Genomic DNA, 16,270 nt, shown 5'->3' on the forward strand with positions numbered 1-16,270 from the left:
TCGATAGGACTAGGCCTTCTCTCTCTATTCTCGCATTGCTGCAGTCAGTCCACATATAACCCCCCTTCTTTGATACTGGTGCATAATTAGAATAGTTCTGATGTAAGACTTGCGAGTACTTTGGATGAGTACTCACCGCTGCTTTGCTCCCCCCTTGTTCCCTTGATCCGTTTGCTGCGACCAGATGATGAAGCCCAGGAGATGGAGGTCCCCGCCACCGACGACTGCTACCCCGACGGTGCCTACTACTACGTGGAGGCCGCTGATGATCAGGAGTTGTTAGGAGGTTCCCAGGCAGGAGGCCTCGCCTCGTTCGATCGTTGTATCTTTTGTGCTAGCCTTCTCTAAGGCACCCCATGTTTTATGTCTGTACTCAGATATTTGTTGCTTCCGCTGACTCGTGTGTTTATCGAGCTTTCGTATTCTAGCCCTCGAGGCCCCTGGCTTGTAATATGAAGCTGATGTTATTTTATTTGTGTCTAGAGTTGTGTTGTGATATCTCCCCGTGAGTCCTTGGGTTTGATCGTACGCATTTGCGTGTATGATTTAGCGTACGATTAAGCCGAGGGCGTCACAAGTTGGTATCAGAGCCAACTGCCTGTAGGTAGCCCCCTTTCCAACTCCTTGGCCGAAGTTGAGTCTAGTGTTTGAAAAACTTACTAACACTGATGTTGTGGCTTACGGGCCCACATCTCAATTGGGTGGTATTAGTATCTTTTACTCCTTTCCTATACTCTGGGCTCTACTTTCTCTTCTCTTTCGGGTCAAAGATTTTACTAACTCTAACATTAGGTTCTCGAATCACATCAATCCGGAGCGCTGGACTATCTACTCTTTTTCTCCTGAATATGTATTACACACACTGTCATTGACATCCGTCAATCTTATTTTCAGATGCGTCCCGCAAGGCAGCACGTGCGCCTGACACAGGCCACTGAGGCGACTGGGTTCCCGGCCATTTTGGTCGATCTCCTGACCAGGCTGGGATATCGCTGGTACCCCGAGTACACTGTGTTCGAGGATTTCCGCGAGTATAACCAGTACCAGTACCAGGCTGAGGTTCGCATCTTCGACCAGAGGGGCGGCGAGACCCTCGAGCGCCACGTGTTCTGTGGTATTGGAGTGTCGGTCGAGATGGCCGTCCACGATGCGGCCTACATCGCCATCACCCGACTCCGTGGAGCGTACCCTCACCTGGAGGAGAGCCCTTTCAGATACATCCCGCATGCTCCTGCTGGGGATGAGACTGGGTCTGATCTCACTGCCTACGCTTCTGACGTTCGGGAGCGCAGCGACCGTTCCTACGTCGCTGTCTGCGCCCCCTACGTGACGCGTCGCTACGATGCACGGATTCTGGTGCAGTACACTGAGGCAATGGATCGTGCTTTCCGAGCTCTGACTGTGGAGTTGTATGCTACGCGCGCTCGTCTTTACGACGCGTTGACAGAGCTGCAGCCATCACACTGTCTGAGGGTTCCACCTATGCGCATCCGCGAGACGAGCAGGACAGAGCTACCATCAGCTCTCGAGTGGACTGATGTTGGGGGTAGAACCCCTGCACTTGGACCTCAGCTGCTCGACTGGATGCGGTACCCTCATCAGAGTCACAACGGGACACAGGGTCCTGTCCCTACCTTCTATCACCGCCAGCTACCAGGATTCGATCGTCCTCTCCGACGTTGATGTAGCCTTATCGCTACATCTCGTTGTGGTACTCTTCCACCGCGTGCCTGCGCGCCGCCTAGTGAGTCCAGGGTATCGTCAAATGCGTCCGGGCTATCGCCAAATTTCGAGTTTTTAATCGTTAGTCCGTAATCGAACTTATGTATGGGTCTGTATGTCGAACTCAACTACTATGGAGTATCTATCGCATTTCCCTTTCATTATGCTTGATTACTTCATGAATGCGTGCGATGCCTTTCAATTACTTTAAGCTAAAATACCCCTGCTAAATATTTAACAGGATGGTTAGACCAGTTGGCCGTCCGCGTGGCCCTGCCAACGATGCACCACCCCCGCCTCCTGAGTATATGGCGGGGATGATCCAACAGTTTGAGCTGAACCGCCAGTTTATGCAAGGGCTCATGGATCAGTTCCAAAGGCCGAACATGAACCAACCACAAGGCGTGACACTGCAAGACTTCTACCGTCTCAACCCTGCGATCTACCGCAGCTCAACTCAGCCTCTAGATGCTGATGACTGGCTCCATGACATTTCTTATGAGCTAGAGTCTGCCAATGTGCCCCTGGCGGGCTATGTCAACTTTGCCGCCTACTTTCTGAAGGGTCCCGCTGCTCAATGGTGGGACAGCCACAGGCGCTCTCAGCCCGATGGAACTATCATCACTTGGGCAGAGTTCAAGGCTGCTTTCCGTGCTCGATACATTCCCCAGGGAATCATGGACCGGAAGAAGCGTGAGTTCCGCAACTTAGTCCAGGGCAACAAGACTGTGGATGCTTATCAGCGGGAATTTCTGGAATTATCTCGCTATGCTGAAGAAGACATTGCGACTGATGCACGCAGGCAGGAGAAGTTCCGTGAAGGCCTCCACCCTGATATCAAGCTGACACTCCTCGTTCAGGACTATGCTGATTTCGCCACCCTCGTGAACAAGGCTATTCAGGTTGAGACTGGTCTGCAGGAATACAAAGATAGCAGCAAGCGCAACCGTGACATGGGCTCATCTTCGGGCTCATCTGCACAGAAGCGGAAGATCTGGATTCCCAACAACATGTACCATGCACCTGCTCCTACTCCGAGGCCGTCCTATGCTGCACCTCGCCTGCCTCCTCCACCACCTAGGCAGCCGAGGCTTCCAGCTCCACCGCCTCGAGTTCCTCCTTCCCGCCCTGAGGACGGGTTGTGCTTCAAGTATGGTCGTCCAGGTCACCGTGCTAGAGACTGCAGGCAGAATCAGAATCAGCTGGCACTTCCCGCAACTGGCCGTGGCAACAACCAGAACCGCAACTTCAACACTAAGCGTGCTTATGTTCGTGGTCAGGCCAACAACATTGATATGGGTCAAGCTCAAGACCAGCCTGCTACCGTGATGGGTACACTTCTCGTTAACTCAGTACCTGCTTCTGTATTGTTTGATACAGGAGCATCGCATTCCTTTATGTCGGAAAATTTTGCATACATGCATGACATTAGGAGCGAAGAGATGAACATCCCGATAGTGGTAAACACCCCTGGGGGCGAATGCCGAACCTCTGTGGTTTGCCCCCATGTTCCAGTTGAAATTGAAGGATTAGAATTCCTTGCCAACCCCATCCTACTAAAGTCATCCAACATTGATCTCATATTGGGGATGGACTGGTTGAAAGCTCATACGGCGTCGATCGTTTGTGCCACCAAAACCGTCCACCTCCTACACCCTTCAGATGAACTAGTAAGCTACCATGCTCATCTCGTCCGTAATGCCGAGGCACGGTTGTATGCTTTGAATGCATTAAATGCGTCGCCTCTTGAAGGGATTGAAAACATACCAGTGGTCCGAGAGTTCCAAGATGTCTTTCCAGAAGAACTTCCGGGGATTCCCCCTGCTCGAGCTGTCGAGTTTGTCATTGACTTGGTACCCGGTACCACTCCTATTGCCAAGCGTCCTTATAAAATGCCTCCACATGAACTCCTTGAACTTAAGCAAGAAATTGACAACTCGCTTCGTCTGGGTTTCATCCGTCCGAGTTCCTCTGCTTGGGGAGCACCTTCTCTCTTTGTTAAGAAGAAGGATGGGACAAATCGATTGGTTCAAGACTATCGTCCTATCAACCAGGCCACTATTCAAAACAAATATCCTCTCCCGCGGATAAATGATTTGTATGATCAACTTGCTGGTTCCACCGTTTTCTCTAAGCTCGACTTGAGGTTGGGATACCACCAGATCCGTGTTCGCAAGGAGGATATTCCAAAGACCGCCTTTGTTACTCGATATGGATCATACGAGTACACCGTCATGTCCTTCGGCTTAACCAATGCACCGGCAACCTTCTCTCGATTGATGAATTATATATTCATGGACTACCTCGACAAATTTGTCGTGGTATATCTGGATGATATTCTGGTGTTTTCGAAGAACAAAGAAGAGCATGCTGAACATCTTCGTCTTGTACTGGATAAGCTTCGGGAGCATAAACTCTATGTGAAGTATTCCAAATGTGAGTTTTGGCTAGACGAAGTGACTTACCTTGGTCATGTGATTTCCAAGGATGGTATTGCGGTCAACCCCGAACGAATTCAAGCTATTCTTGACTGGACTCCCCCGAAGAATGTCAAGCAAGTCAGAAGTTTTCTCGGACTCGCCAGCTATTGCCGTCGATTCGTCGAGAACTTCTCCAAGATTGCGAAGCCCTTAACCAACCTGCTTCACAAAGGTGTTAAGTATGAATGGACTGATAAATGTCAGGAAAGTTTCCAAGCGCTCAAGGACAAACTGACGTCCGCTCCAGTACTTGCTCCTCCAGATACGAAAAGGGACTTCGTCATATACTGTGATGCTTCTCGTCAAGGAATAGGTTGTGTCCTAATGCAGGATCGCAAGGTGATCGCTTATGCTTCACGTCAACTGCGTGCTCATGAAGAGAACTACCCAGTTCATGATCTCGAGCTTGCCGCAGTCATTCATGCATTGAAGGAATGGCGACAATACCTTGTCGGTAATCGTTGTGAAATCTACACCGACCATCAAAGTCTGAAGTACTTGTTCACTCAACCGGAGCTGAACCTGCGTCAACAAAGATGGATGGAGCGTATAGCAGATTTTGACTGTAGTATATCATATACCCCTGGCAAGGCTAATGTAATGGCTGATGCCTTAAGTCGCAAGTCATACTGCAACCACCTCTAGGTTCATCAGGTTCACGATCGTTTGCAAGAGGAATTCCGTAAGCTGAACCTCCACATTGTTCCTCAGGGTTACCTTGTTCCGCCTCCTGAAGAGTATCAAAAGATGAACCTTCGTGTTGTTAATCAGGGTTCCCTCAGTAACCTAGTGGTTGAACCAGATCTTGTGAGCTCCATAAAGAATATACAAAACTTTGACAATGATGTCGACAGGATTAAGAGTTATATTGCGAAGGGTAAACCCTCCTTTTTCACTGTTGATGAAGGTGGTGCCTTGTATTTCAAGGGTCGCCTATTCGTCCCAAATAAGAAGGAAAATCTCAGGATGACTGGGAAGGTGATGGAAGAAGCTCATGACACACCATTGTCTATTCACCCGGGTAGTACCAAGATGTACCAAGACATCCGGCAAAGATTCTGGTGGCCCAATATGAAACAAGACATTGCACGCTATGTGGCAGAATGTGATATATGCCGGCGTATCAAAGCAGAACACCAAAAGCCTGCTGGAACTCTGCAACCTATCTCTATTCCCGAGTGGAAATGGGACCATGTTGAAATGGACTTTGTCACTGGTTTTCCCAGATCTCAGAAAGGTAATGATGCTATTCTTGTCGTCATTGATCGACTGTCCAAAGTGGCACATTTCCTGGCCGTCAAGGAAACGATTAATGCTAGTCAACTGGCAGATCTTTATATGTCAAGAGTTGTTTCACTTCACGGTATTCCGTTGGTAATCAGTTCGGACCGTGGCAGCTTGTTCACTTCTAAATTCTGGGAAAGTTTTCAGAAGGCTATGGGGACTCATCTGTCTTTCAGCACTGCATTTCATCCTCAATCCCAGGGACAAGTTGAATGAGTCAACCAAATTCTCGAGGACATGCTTCGAGCTTGTGTCATTTCTTTCGGTAAGAAATGGGAGGAATCTCTCCCGTATGCCGAGTTCTCTTACAACAATAGCTATCAAGCTAGTCTGAAGATGGCCCCTTTCGAAGTATTGTATGGGCGAAGGTGTCGAACTCCTCTGAATTGGTCAGAAACTGGGGAACGATCACTCTTCGGTCCGGATATTATTCAACATGCCGAAGATCAAGTCCGCATTATTCATGAGAATCTGAAGGCTGCTCAGTCTCGTCAGAAGAGTCAGTATGACCGTCATCATCAAGATATGGTCTATCAACCTGGCGAAAAGGCTTATCTTCGTGTCACACCAATGAGAGGTGCACACCGTTTCGGAATCAAGGGCAAGTTAGCTCCTCGTTATATTGGTCCTTTCACTGTTCTCGAAAGGCGTGGAAGAGTGGCTTATCAATTGGAACTGCCGGCGAACCTTTCTCAGGTTCACGATGTCTTCCATGTTTCTCAGCTCCGTCGCTGCTTCAAGGACCCTATTCGAGCAGTGGATCACGATATGCTTGAGCTACAACAAGACCTCTCTTATAAAGAGCATCCGGTTCGCATTCTCGACCAAGCTGAACGTAAGACTCGTTGCAAGGTCACTAAGTTCCTTAAGGTGCAGTGGTCAAATCACTCTGAAGATGAAGCCACTTGGGAACGCGAGGATCATCTTCGTGATGAATACCCCGGGCTTTTTCCCTCTACCTCTTAATTCTCGGGACGAGAATTCTTGTTAGTAGGGGAGAATTGTGACATCCTCGACTTTTGCTACAGTAGTGATTGTAATTAAGCTACAGCGATCAACCGCTAATGATGCCACGCCATCGAATTCCCATCACAGACCAGCGTGGATTCGCGTCTGTCCGGATCGATGATTTGAAAGCAAAGGGAAGCACTTTATCGGTTCATTACAAGTATTAAAAGGATATATATATAAAAGGAAAGTATTAAAGAAATAATAATGATAAAAGAAAGAAAGAAAACTGAAAGAAAGAAATAATAAAAAGAAAAAGGTAAAACAAAACAAAACAAATCAAAAAAAAAAGGAACAACCCCCCTGGCCCAACTGGGCTCAAGGCCCAGCCGACCACCACCCTCACCCTCCAAAACCCTAGCGCCACTCCCCTGGCGAGGGAGCCGCCGCCTCCTCCCCTCGCTACTCCCTCCCCCTCACTGTGCGCCGCCACCCCCCCACTTTCCCGTGACCACCCCCCCACCGACAAGGGCCCCACCCCATGCGCCATCTCCCCCCCTCTCGGTCCCGTAACTCCCGTCGCCCCCATCTCGCCCCCTCCCCATCCCACGCCAGATCCCACCCCCGTCGCCCCCCTCCTCTCCACCTCCCCTCCTCCCAGATCCTCGCCCGCCGGCCTCCTCCCTCCACCGCCTCCCGCCGGCGGCCCCTGCAGCCTCTCTCCCACGTCGCCTCCTCCCTCCCAGTTCCTCCCGCCGGCGCCCCCCCCCGTCGGGCTCCTACACCGACGGTGCCCCGGCGACCCCCCCCACCAGCTGCCCCTCCCCATCGGCACCTCGGTCGGGGCCTCGCCGGTCGTGGCGGCCCCGCCTCGGCCTCCCTCCGCTCGCCCCGGGGCGAGGCCTGCGCCGGCCGGCCCCTGCACCGCGACCGAGCTCCCTCCGGTGCCTCCTCCTTGCCAGGCCGCCCCGCCTCCACTACACCGCCCCGCCGCCGAATCCCTCGCCGGCTCCCCTTCTCCACCTCGACGTCGCCGGCCATCGCTACTCCAACCGGCCACCACCAGCACCACCGCAACGGCCTCCTCACGCCCGCTGCCCCTCCCCTACAGGAGTAGTGAGCCCCCTCTCCTCTTTCTCCATTGATCCGGCGCCCCTCTGTGACGTGCGCTTTTGTATGTAAGGAACAAAAAGAAAAGAAAAAGGAATATATATGTATAATCGTATGTATGTATGCATGAATATATATGTGTGTACGTATAGGTGAAGGTGTATGTATGTGCGAGGATATGTATGTACGGACTTAAATATGTATGTATGTATGATATAATGGATGTATGTACGTACGTATATATATATGTGTGCATCGAGTGCGTGTGCGTGTAATTGTTTTTGCGTAATCGATGTCTCAATGACATACGGGGCCGCCGCCCTTAAAACATTTAAAGTTAGTAGGGAAAATGAAAGCAAATAATAATAATAAAGATATATGTATTTATTAAATAACTAATTAATTAGATATAATAATTAATTAATGAGTTAATGGATTAGTTAAATAGATATTTTAGTTAAATTAATTAATTAACATAATTAGAGAATGACACGCGAGTCCCCCACTAAATTAATCTGTTTAAAAAATAGTTAATCTTAAATAAAACTTGTGCCTGTGACGTTCGGGACCCGCTGGTCAGTTGACCGGTCAAACGTTGATGTCAGCATGACATCGCGATGATGCCGTAATGGGATTTTATTAAATCATTTAAATCTGTTTTTAATTCCTAAATGATTAATAAAACTTTGAAAATTAATATTAAATAATCCGTAAGTCAGATCGAAATATTTTCAACATGAAAGTTGATCAGCAAAGCGAGACGAACCCGGATACACGGCCCGTTCGTCTGTCACGCGTCCCTAGCATAGCAAACATGGAACTTTTCCATCGTTTCCAGTGTAACCGGTAGTAGCCCGAGACCCGGAAAATATCGTCAGATATTCTTCCGACCCGTCTATGACGGATGTTGCTACGTTAGCTCATGTCTAGCCTCCATCTTTCCATGTCATGCTTTGTGTTGCATCGGTGCTATTATTTATTGTTTCTTCCCCCTCTTCTTACCGGTAGACCCCGAGACTGACGCTGCTGCCGGGTACATCTACGACCCTGCCGATCAGTCCTTTGCCGCAGAGCAGCAAGGCAAGCAAACTCCCCTTGATCATTCCTATATCGCCTATGTCTTTCTTCCTACTGCTTGCATTAGTATTTTGCTACTGTTGTAGTTAGCTCCTATATCTGATGCATAGCCTGTTTTTGATGAACTGTTACTTTCAGTCCTGTACCTTTAACCTGCTTAGTATAGGTGGAGCAGTCATCCCCTCTGACCCCGTAGATCAGTTGCCCCGCTTGTTTCCAAATCTCGATCTTTGATCGACGAGCCAGACCCGACACAGCACATTCACCCCCCTTCGTGGTACGACGCTACAGCGATACTATCGGGTACCGAGGGTGACACCTCGCTAAGTACTCCTGATGATATCTCTGTAGTATAGCTAGTCGGTCGTGGTTATCGAGGGTGATTCCTCTTTCACCATTCCCGATGACGCCCCTGTCGTGCAACCCCGCGAGTGTGGGACCCCCGAGGGTGATTCCTCTAAGCCCACCTTGACGGGTACATCGTTCGGGATCCAACGAGGGTGATTCCTCGGATTCCCCCCCCCCCCCCCCCGATGTTACGACCACACAGTTACTCGACCATGTTACTGGGATCATGGGTGATTAGTTGTAAGACGGGTGGATTCCCGTGAGACTGTGTTGTGGCCTAATTAAAATGCTAATGGATTTGGGTATTTGATCTGGGTTGGTCGGAGACCTTTTCGCACTAACCGGCTACGCGGGAAGAATTATGGGTACTCGGCGTCGCGGTATCAGCCGAAGCTTTTCAGATGCCAGCAGTGTAGCGGCGCCCGCCCGAGTGGTCCCGAGATGCATCGCGCTTGTGATTAAGGGATGCTAGGACTGACGTCGGCCGCCCACGCCACGTGCAGGAGCGTGAAGGGGAACTGGGCCCATGAACCCTTTGTGCTTAGGATTTAGACCGGCGGGCTGGCCTCTCTGATTAGTCTTAGGTGGGGCTGCGACGTGTCGATATTCCGAGGCCGGGCAGGACCCAGGAAAGTATGTCCGGCCAGAGTGTTATCGAGCGTGACGGGACATGTGGTGCACCCCTGCAGGGATGAAAATTAACTATTCGGATAGCCGTGTCCACGGTTACAGGACGACTTGGAGTTGTGCCCCGATCTTATACAACTACAATTGTTACTTAACTGGAATTAGTTTGCCTCGGGATTGCTTCCTCGCAGGGAGTCGAGGGAGGATCTTTAGGCGTGACCTCACTTTAATATTGCTGCAACAATATGACTATTTATGTGTTACCCCTGTTCTACTCTCGTCTATTGCTGCAAGACCCTGAAGATGCTAGTCTTCGATAGGACTAGGCCTTCTCTCTCTATTCTCGCATTGCTGCAGTCAGTCCACATATAACCCCCCTTCTTTGATACTGGTGCATAATTAGAATAGTTCTGATGTAAGATTTGCGAGTACTTTGGATGAGTACTCACCGCTGCTTTGCTCCCCCCTTGTTCCCTTGATCCGTTTGCTGCGACCAGATGATGAAGCCCAGGAGATGGAGGTCCCCGCCACCGACGACTGCTACCCCGACGGTGCCTACTACTACGTGGAGGCCGCTGATGATCAGGAGTTGTTAGGAGGTTCCCAGGCAGGAGGCCTCGCCTTGTTCGATCGTTGTATCTTTTGTGCTAGCCTTCTCTAAGGCACCCCATGTTTTATGTCTGTACTCAGATATTTGTTGCTTCCGCTGACTCGTGTGTTTATCGAGCTTTCGTATTCTAGCCCTCGAGGCCCCTGGCTTGTAATATGAAGCTGATGTTATTTTATTTGTGTCTAGAGTTGTGTTGTGATATCTCCCCGTGAGTCCTTGGGTTTGATCGTACGCATTTGCGTGTATGATTTAGCGTACGATTAAGCCAAGGGCGTCACACAAACTGAGGGAAATACTTATCGCTACTATGCTGCATCACCCTTTCCTCTTCAAGGAAAAAACCAACGCAAGCTCAAGAGGTAGCAAGAAGAATTTCTGGCACCATTGCCGGGGAGTATTCAAAGTGAAGCATATCCAAGTAACTATCGCAAACTCATCTCTTGCATTTACATTATTTGCCTTTTGCCTCGCGTTTTCCTCTCCCCCACTTCTGAAAAAACAAAATTTACAAAAATATTTGCCTTTTTTGTTCGCCCTTTTCTTTCGCTTGCTTTCTGTTTGCTTGTGTGGGATAGTCTACCTATCCTTATTGCTATCGCTTTGAACGTTACTCCCGAGAGCAAAGTTCTTAATTTCAAACAAAATGAGGGAGAAAACTTAAAGGATGCTTGGTATAGAATTTGCAATGCTCAGAATAGATCTACTCGTAAGCAATCTACTACCGTTCTACTTCGCAGTTTTTATGTGGGTATTTCCCCTTGGAATAGGTATGTTCTTGACACCATCGTAGGCGGAAATTTCTTGGGTAGCCATACCGTTGATTCGTACGGTTCTTTAATAAATTTGGTTGGCTCACCCCCACTCATGGTTAATGGAACTACCTTAACTTTGGAACATGTGATGCGTAGGCTGGATATCATTGAAAATAAAGTTGCTACGATAGAACTCATTGAAAATTTGGATAAAAAGATCCACAATCAAATCACTCAGTATGGATCCAAGGTGGGAATGACTTTGAAAAATTTAAAGGAGAAGGAACCCACAGTTAATGAAAAACTAGGTCATGATTCCGCTAGAATTGGCAAACTAGAGGATGTTATAACCAACTTGGGTTCCGTTTTTGCCGCTGTTCAGAACACTCCAAATTTTGCCCACAATAAGGCCACCAAGTTTGTTTTTGTTCCTAAAAACAGTGGTGAACCATCGAGTAAGAGAGATGAAGATCTTAAAATGTTGAGTGTTCACCCTACGAATGGTGTGAGCACTAAAGACGACGAACTTGATTCTATCGCCTTATGCCTAGCTAAGGGCGTTAAACAATAGCTCTTGTTGGGAGGCAACCCAATGAATTTATCTTTGCTTTTTGCTTTCTGTTTTGTTGTGTCCACACCATCATAATTCTGTTATGATTGTGTTTTTTATGTTTCTTTTTGTGTTTGTGCCAAGTAGAACCTTTATGATCAGTTTTGGTGATAGTTGTTTGATCATGCTGAAAAAGACAGAAACTTTGCGTTCACAAAATTATTTTTAATTCCTATCCAGAAAGAGTTTTGAGTTGATTCTTTTTGCTGCTGGTTGATATGCGAATTGCCCTAATTCTCATAATGTTTCAGAATTTTTGGGATACGAGAGGTATACGGAGTATACAGATTGCTACAGACTGGTCTGTTTTTGACAGTTTCTATTTTTGTTGTGTAGATTGCTTATTTTGATGAAACTATGGATAGTATGAGGGGGTACTAGCCATAGAAAAGTGAGAATACAGTAATCTACCATCAGTCTACATAGAAATCAAGTTTACTATAGTACCTAAAAAGTTGGTGGTTTGTTTTCTTATGCTAATGATATCACGAGTTTCTGTTTAAGTTTTGTGTTGTGAAGTTTTCAAGTTTTGGGTGATGTTCTCATGGACAATGGGATAAAGAGTGGAAAGAGCTTAAGCTTGGGGATGCCCAAGGCATCCCAAGCCAAATTCAAGGACACCAAAAAGCCTAAGCTTGGGGATGACCCGGGAAGGCATCCCCTCTTTCGTCTTCCATCCATCGGTAACGTTACTTGGAGCTATATTTTTATTCACCACATGATATGTGTTTTGCTTTGAGCGTCGTGTATTATAGGAGTCTTTTTTTGTCACAATCATCCTTGCTGCACACCTTTTTGAGAGGGACATGCACTCATCGTGAATTTGCTAGAATACTCAATGAGCTTCACTTATATCTTTTGAGTTAGGCAATTTAGCTCCCATGAGCTTCACTTATATCTTTTGAGCTAGATAACTTTGCTCTAGTGCTTCACTTAGATCTTTTTAGAGCACGGCGGTGTCATATTTTGAAGAAATAAAAACTCTCGATCTTCACTTATATCTTTTTGAGAGTCCTCTCTCTAAGTAACTTGGTAATTGGCGTGTGCTATGAAAGTAGTCCTAAAAATGATAGGCATCCAAAGAGGATATAATAAAAACTTCCATATTCAAGTGCATTGATTAGTAAGAGAAGTGTGATTCCTCACAATTAGTTTTGAGATATGGTTTTGGTAATATTAGAGTTATGTTAGTAGGGTGTTGTGAATCTAGAAATACTTGCGTTGAGGTTAGTGATTCCCGTAGCATGCACGTATGGTGAACCGCTATGTTAGGAAGTCGGAGCATAATCGATTTATTGATTGTCATCCTTTGTGTGGCGGTTGGGATCGCGCGATGGTTAACACCTACCAGCCCTTCCCCTAGGAGTACGCATTTAGCACTTTGTTTCTATTACTAATAAAACTTTCGCAATAAGTATATGAGTTCTTCATGACTAATGTGAGTCCATGGTATAGATGCACTTTCACCTTGTGGATTTATGATCAGATTATCTATGAATACTATTTGAGTCTCCTCTGATCTCTTATATGCATGATTTCGTATCCTTGTAATTCTCTTCGAGTTATGGGTTTCGTTTGGCGAACTTGATCTATAATTCTTGCAATGGGAGATGTGCTTGGTTTTGGGTTCATACCGTGTGGTGTCCTCACCTAGTGGCAGAAGGGGTAGCGAGGCACGCATCGTGTTGTTGCCATCAAGGGTAAAAAGATGGGGTTTATATCTTATTGCATGAATCTATCCCTCTACATCATGTCATCTTGCTTAAGGCGTTACTCTGTTTGTTATGAACTCAATACACTAGATGCATGCTGGATAGCGATCGATGTGTGGAGTAATAGTAGTAGATGCAGAAAGTACCGGTCTACTTGTCTCGGACGTGATGCCTATATGTATGATCATTGCCTTAGATATCATCATGACTTTGCGTGATTCTATCAATTGCTCGACAGTAATTCGTTCACCCACCATAATACTTGCTATCATTAGAGAAGCCTCTAGTGAACACTATGGCCCCCGGGTCTACTTCATATCATATTTTCAGATCTACAAAATTACTTTGTTGCACTTTTCACCTTGGGATCTCACCTTGCAAATAATCGTGAAGGGATTGACAACCCCTTTATAGCGTTGGGTGCAAGTTTGTTTGTTTTTGCGCAGGTACATTGGTGCCTCATCTTGATACTCCTACTGGATTGATACCTTGGTTCTCAAACTGTGACATCCTCGACTTTTGCTACAGTAGTGATTGTAATTAAGCTACAGTGATCAACCGCTAATGATGCCACGTCATCGAATTCCCATCACAAACCAGCGTGGATTCGCGTCTGTCCGGATCGATGATTTGAAAGCAAAGGGAAGCACTTTATCGGTTCATTACAAGTATTAAAAGGATATATATATAAAAGGAAAGTATTAAAGAAATAATAATGATAAAAGAAAGAAAGAAAACTGAAAGAAAGAAATAATAAAAAGGAAAAAGGTAAAACAAAACAAAACAAATCAAAAAAAAAGGAACAACCCCCCCTGGCCCAACTGGGCTCAAGGCCCAGCCGGCCACCACCCTCACCCTCCAAAACCCTAGCGCCACTCCCCTGGCGAGGGAGCCGCCGCCTCCTCCCCTCGCTACTCCCTCCCCCTCCCTGTGCGCCGCCACCCCCCCCCACTCTCCCGTGACCACCCCCCCACCGACAGGGGCCCCACCCCACGCGCCATCTCCCCCCCTCTCGGTCCCGTAACTCCCGTCGCCCCCATCTCGCCCCCTCCCCATCCCACGCCAGATCCCACCCCCGTCGCCCCCCTCCTCTCCACCTCCCCTCCTCCTAGATCCTCGCCCGCCGGCCTCCTCCCTCCACCGCCTCCCGCCGGCGGCCCCTGCAGCCTCTCTCCCACGTCGCCTCCTCTCTCCCAGTTCCTCCCGCCGACGCCCCCCCCGTCGGGCTCCTACACCGACGGTGCCCCGGCGACCCCCCCCACCAGCTGCCCCTCCCCATCGGCACCTCGGTCGGGGCCTCGCCGGTCGTGGCGGCCCCGCCTCGGCCTCCCTCCGCTCGCCCCGGGGCGAGGCCTGCGCCGGCCGGCCCCTGCACCGCGACCGAGCTCCCTCCGGTGCCTCCTCCTTGCCAGGCCGCCCCGCCTCCACTACACCGCCCCGCCGCCGAATCCCTCGCCGGCTCCCCTTCTCCACCTCGACGTCGCCGGCCATCGCTACTCCAACCGGCCACCACCAGCACCACCGCAACGGCCTCCTCACGCCCGCTGCCCCTCCCCTACAGGAGTAGTGAGCCCCCTCTCCTCTTTCTCCATTGATCCGGCGCCCCTCTGTGACGTGCGCTTTTGTATGTAAGGAACAAAAAGAAAAGAAAAAGGAATATATATGTATAATCGTATGTATGTATGCATGAATATATATGTGTGTACGTATAGGTGAAGGTGTATGTATGTGCGAGGATATGTATGTACGGACTTAAATATGTATGTATGTATGATATAATGGATGTATGTACGTACGTATATATATATGTGTGCATCGAGTGCGTGTGCGTGTAATTGTTTTTGCGTAATCGATGTCTCAATGACATACGGGGCCGCCGCCCTTAAAACATTTAAAGTTAGTAGGGAAAATGAAAGCAAATAATAATAATAAAGATATATGTATTTATTAAATAACTAATTAATTAGATATAATAATTAATTAATGAGTTAATGGATTAGTTAAATAGATATTTTAGTTAAATTAATTAATTAACATAATTAGAGAATGACACGCGAGTCCCCCACTAAATTAATCTGTTTAAAAAATAGTTAATCTTAAATAAAACTTGTGCCTGTGACGTTCGGGACCCGCTGGTCAGTTGACCGGTCAAACGTTGATGTCAGCATGACATCGCGATGATGCCGTAATGGGATTTTATTAAATCATTTAAATCTGTTTTTAATTCCTAAATGATTAATAAAACTTTGAAAATTAATATTAAATAATCCGTAAGTCAGATCGAAATATTTTCAACATGAAAGTTGATCAGCAAAGCGAGACGAACCCGGATACACGGCCCGTTCGTCTGTCACGCGTCCCTAGCATAGCAAACATGGAACTTTTCCATCGTTTCCAGTGTAACCGGTAGTAGCCCGAGACCCGGAAAATATCGTCAGATATTCTTCCGACCCGTCTATGACGGATGTTGCTACGTTAGCTCATGTCTAGCCTCCATCTTTCCATGTCATGCTTTGTGTTGCATCGGTGCTATTATTTATTGTTTCTTCCCCCTCTTCTTACCGGTAGACCCCGAGACTGACGCTGCTGCCGGGTACATCTACGACCCTGCCGATCAGTCCTTTGCCGCAGAGCAGCAAGGCAAGCAAACTCCCCTTGATCATTCCTATATCGCCTATGTCTTTCTTCCTACTGCTTGCATTAGTATTTTGCTACTGTTGTAGTTAGCTCCTATATCTGATGCATAGCCTGTTTTTGATGAACTGTTACTTTCAGTCCTGTACCTTTAACCTGCTTAGTATAGGTGGAGCAGTCATCCCCTCTGACCCCGTAGATCAGTTGCCCCGCTTGTTTCCAAATCTCGATCTTTGATCGACGAGCCAGACCCGACACAGCACATTCACCCCCCTTCGTGGTACGACGCTACAGCGATACTATCGGGTACCGAGGGTGACACCTCGCTAAGTACTCCTGATGATATCTCTGTAGTA

This window comes from Hordeum vulgare, chromosome 2H (assembly GCF_904849725.1).
Source record: "Hordeum vulgare subsp. vulgare chromosome 2H, MorexV3_pseudomolecules_assembly, whole genome shotgun sequence".
In the NCBI taxonomy this organism is placed as follows: domain Eukaryota; kingdom Viridiplantae; phylum Streptophyta; class Magnoliopsida; order Poales; family Poaceae; genus Hordeum; species Hordeum vulgare.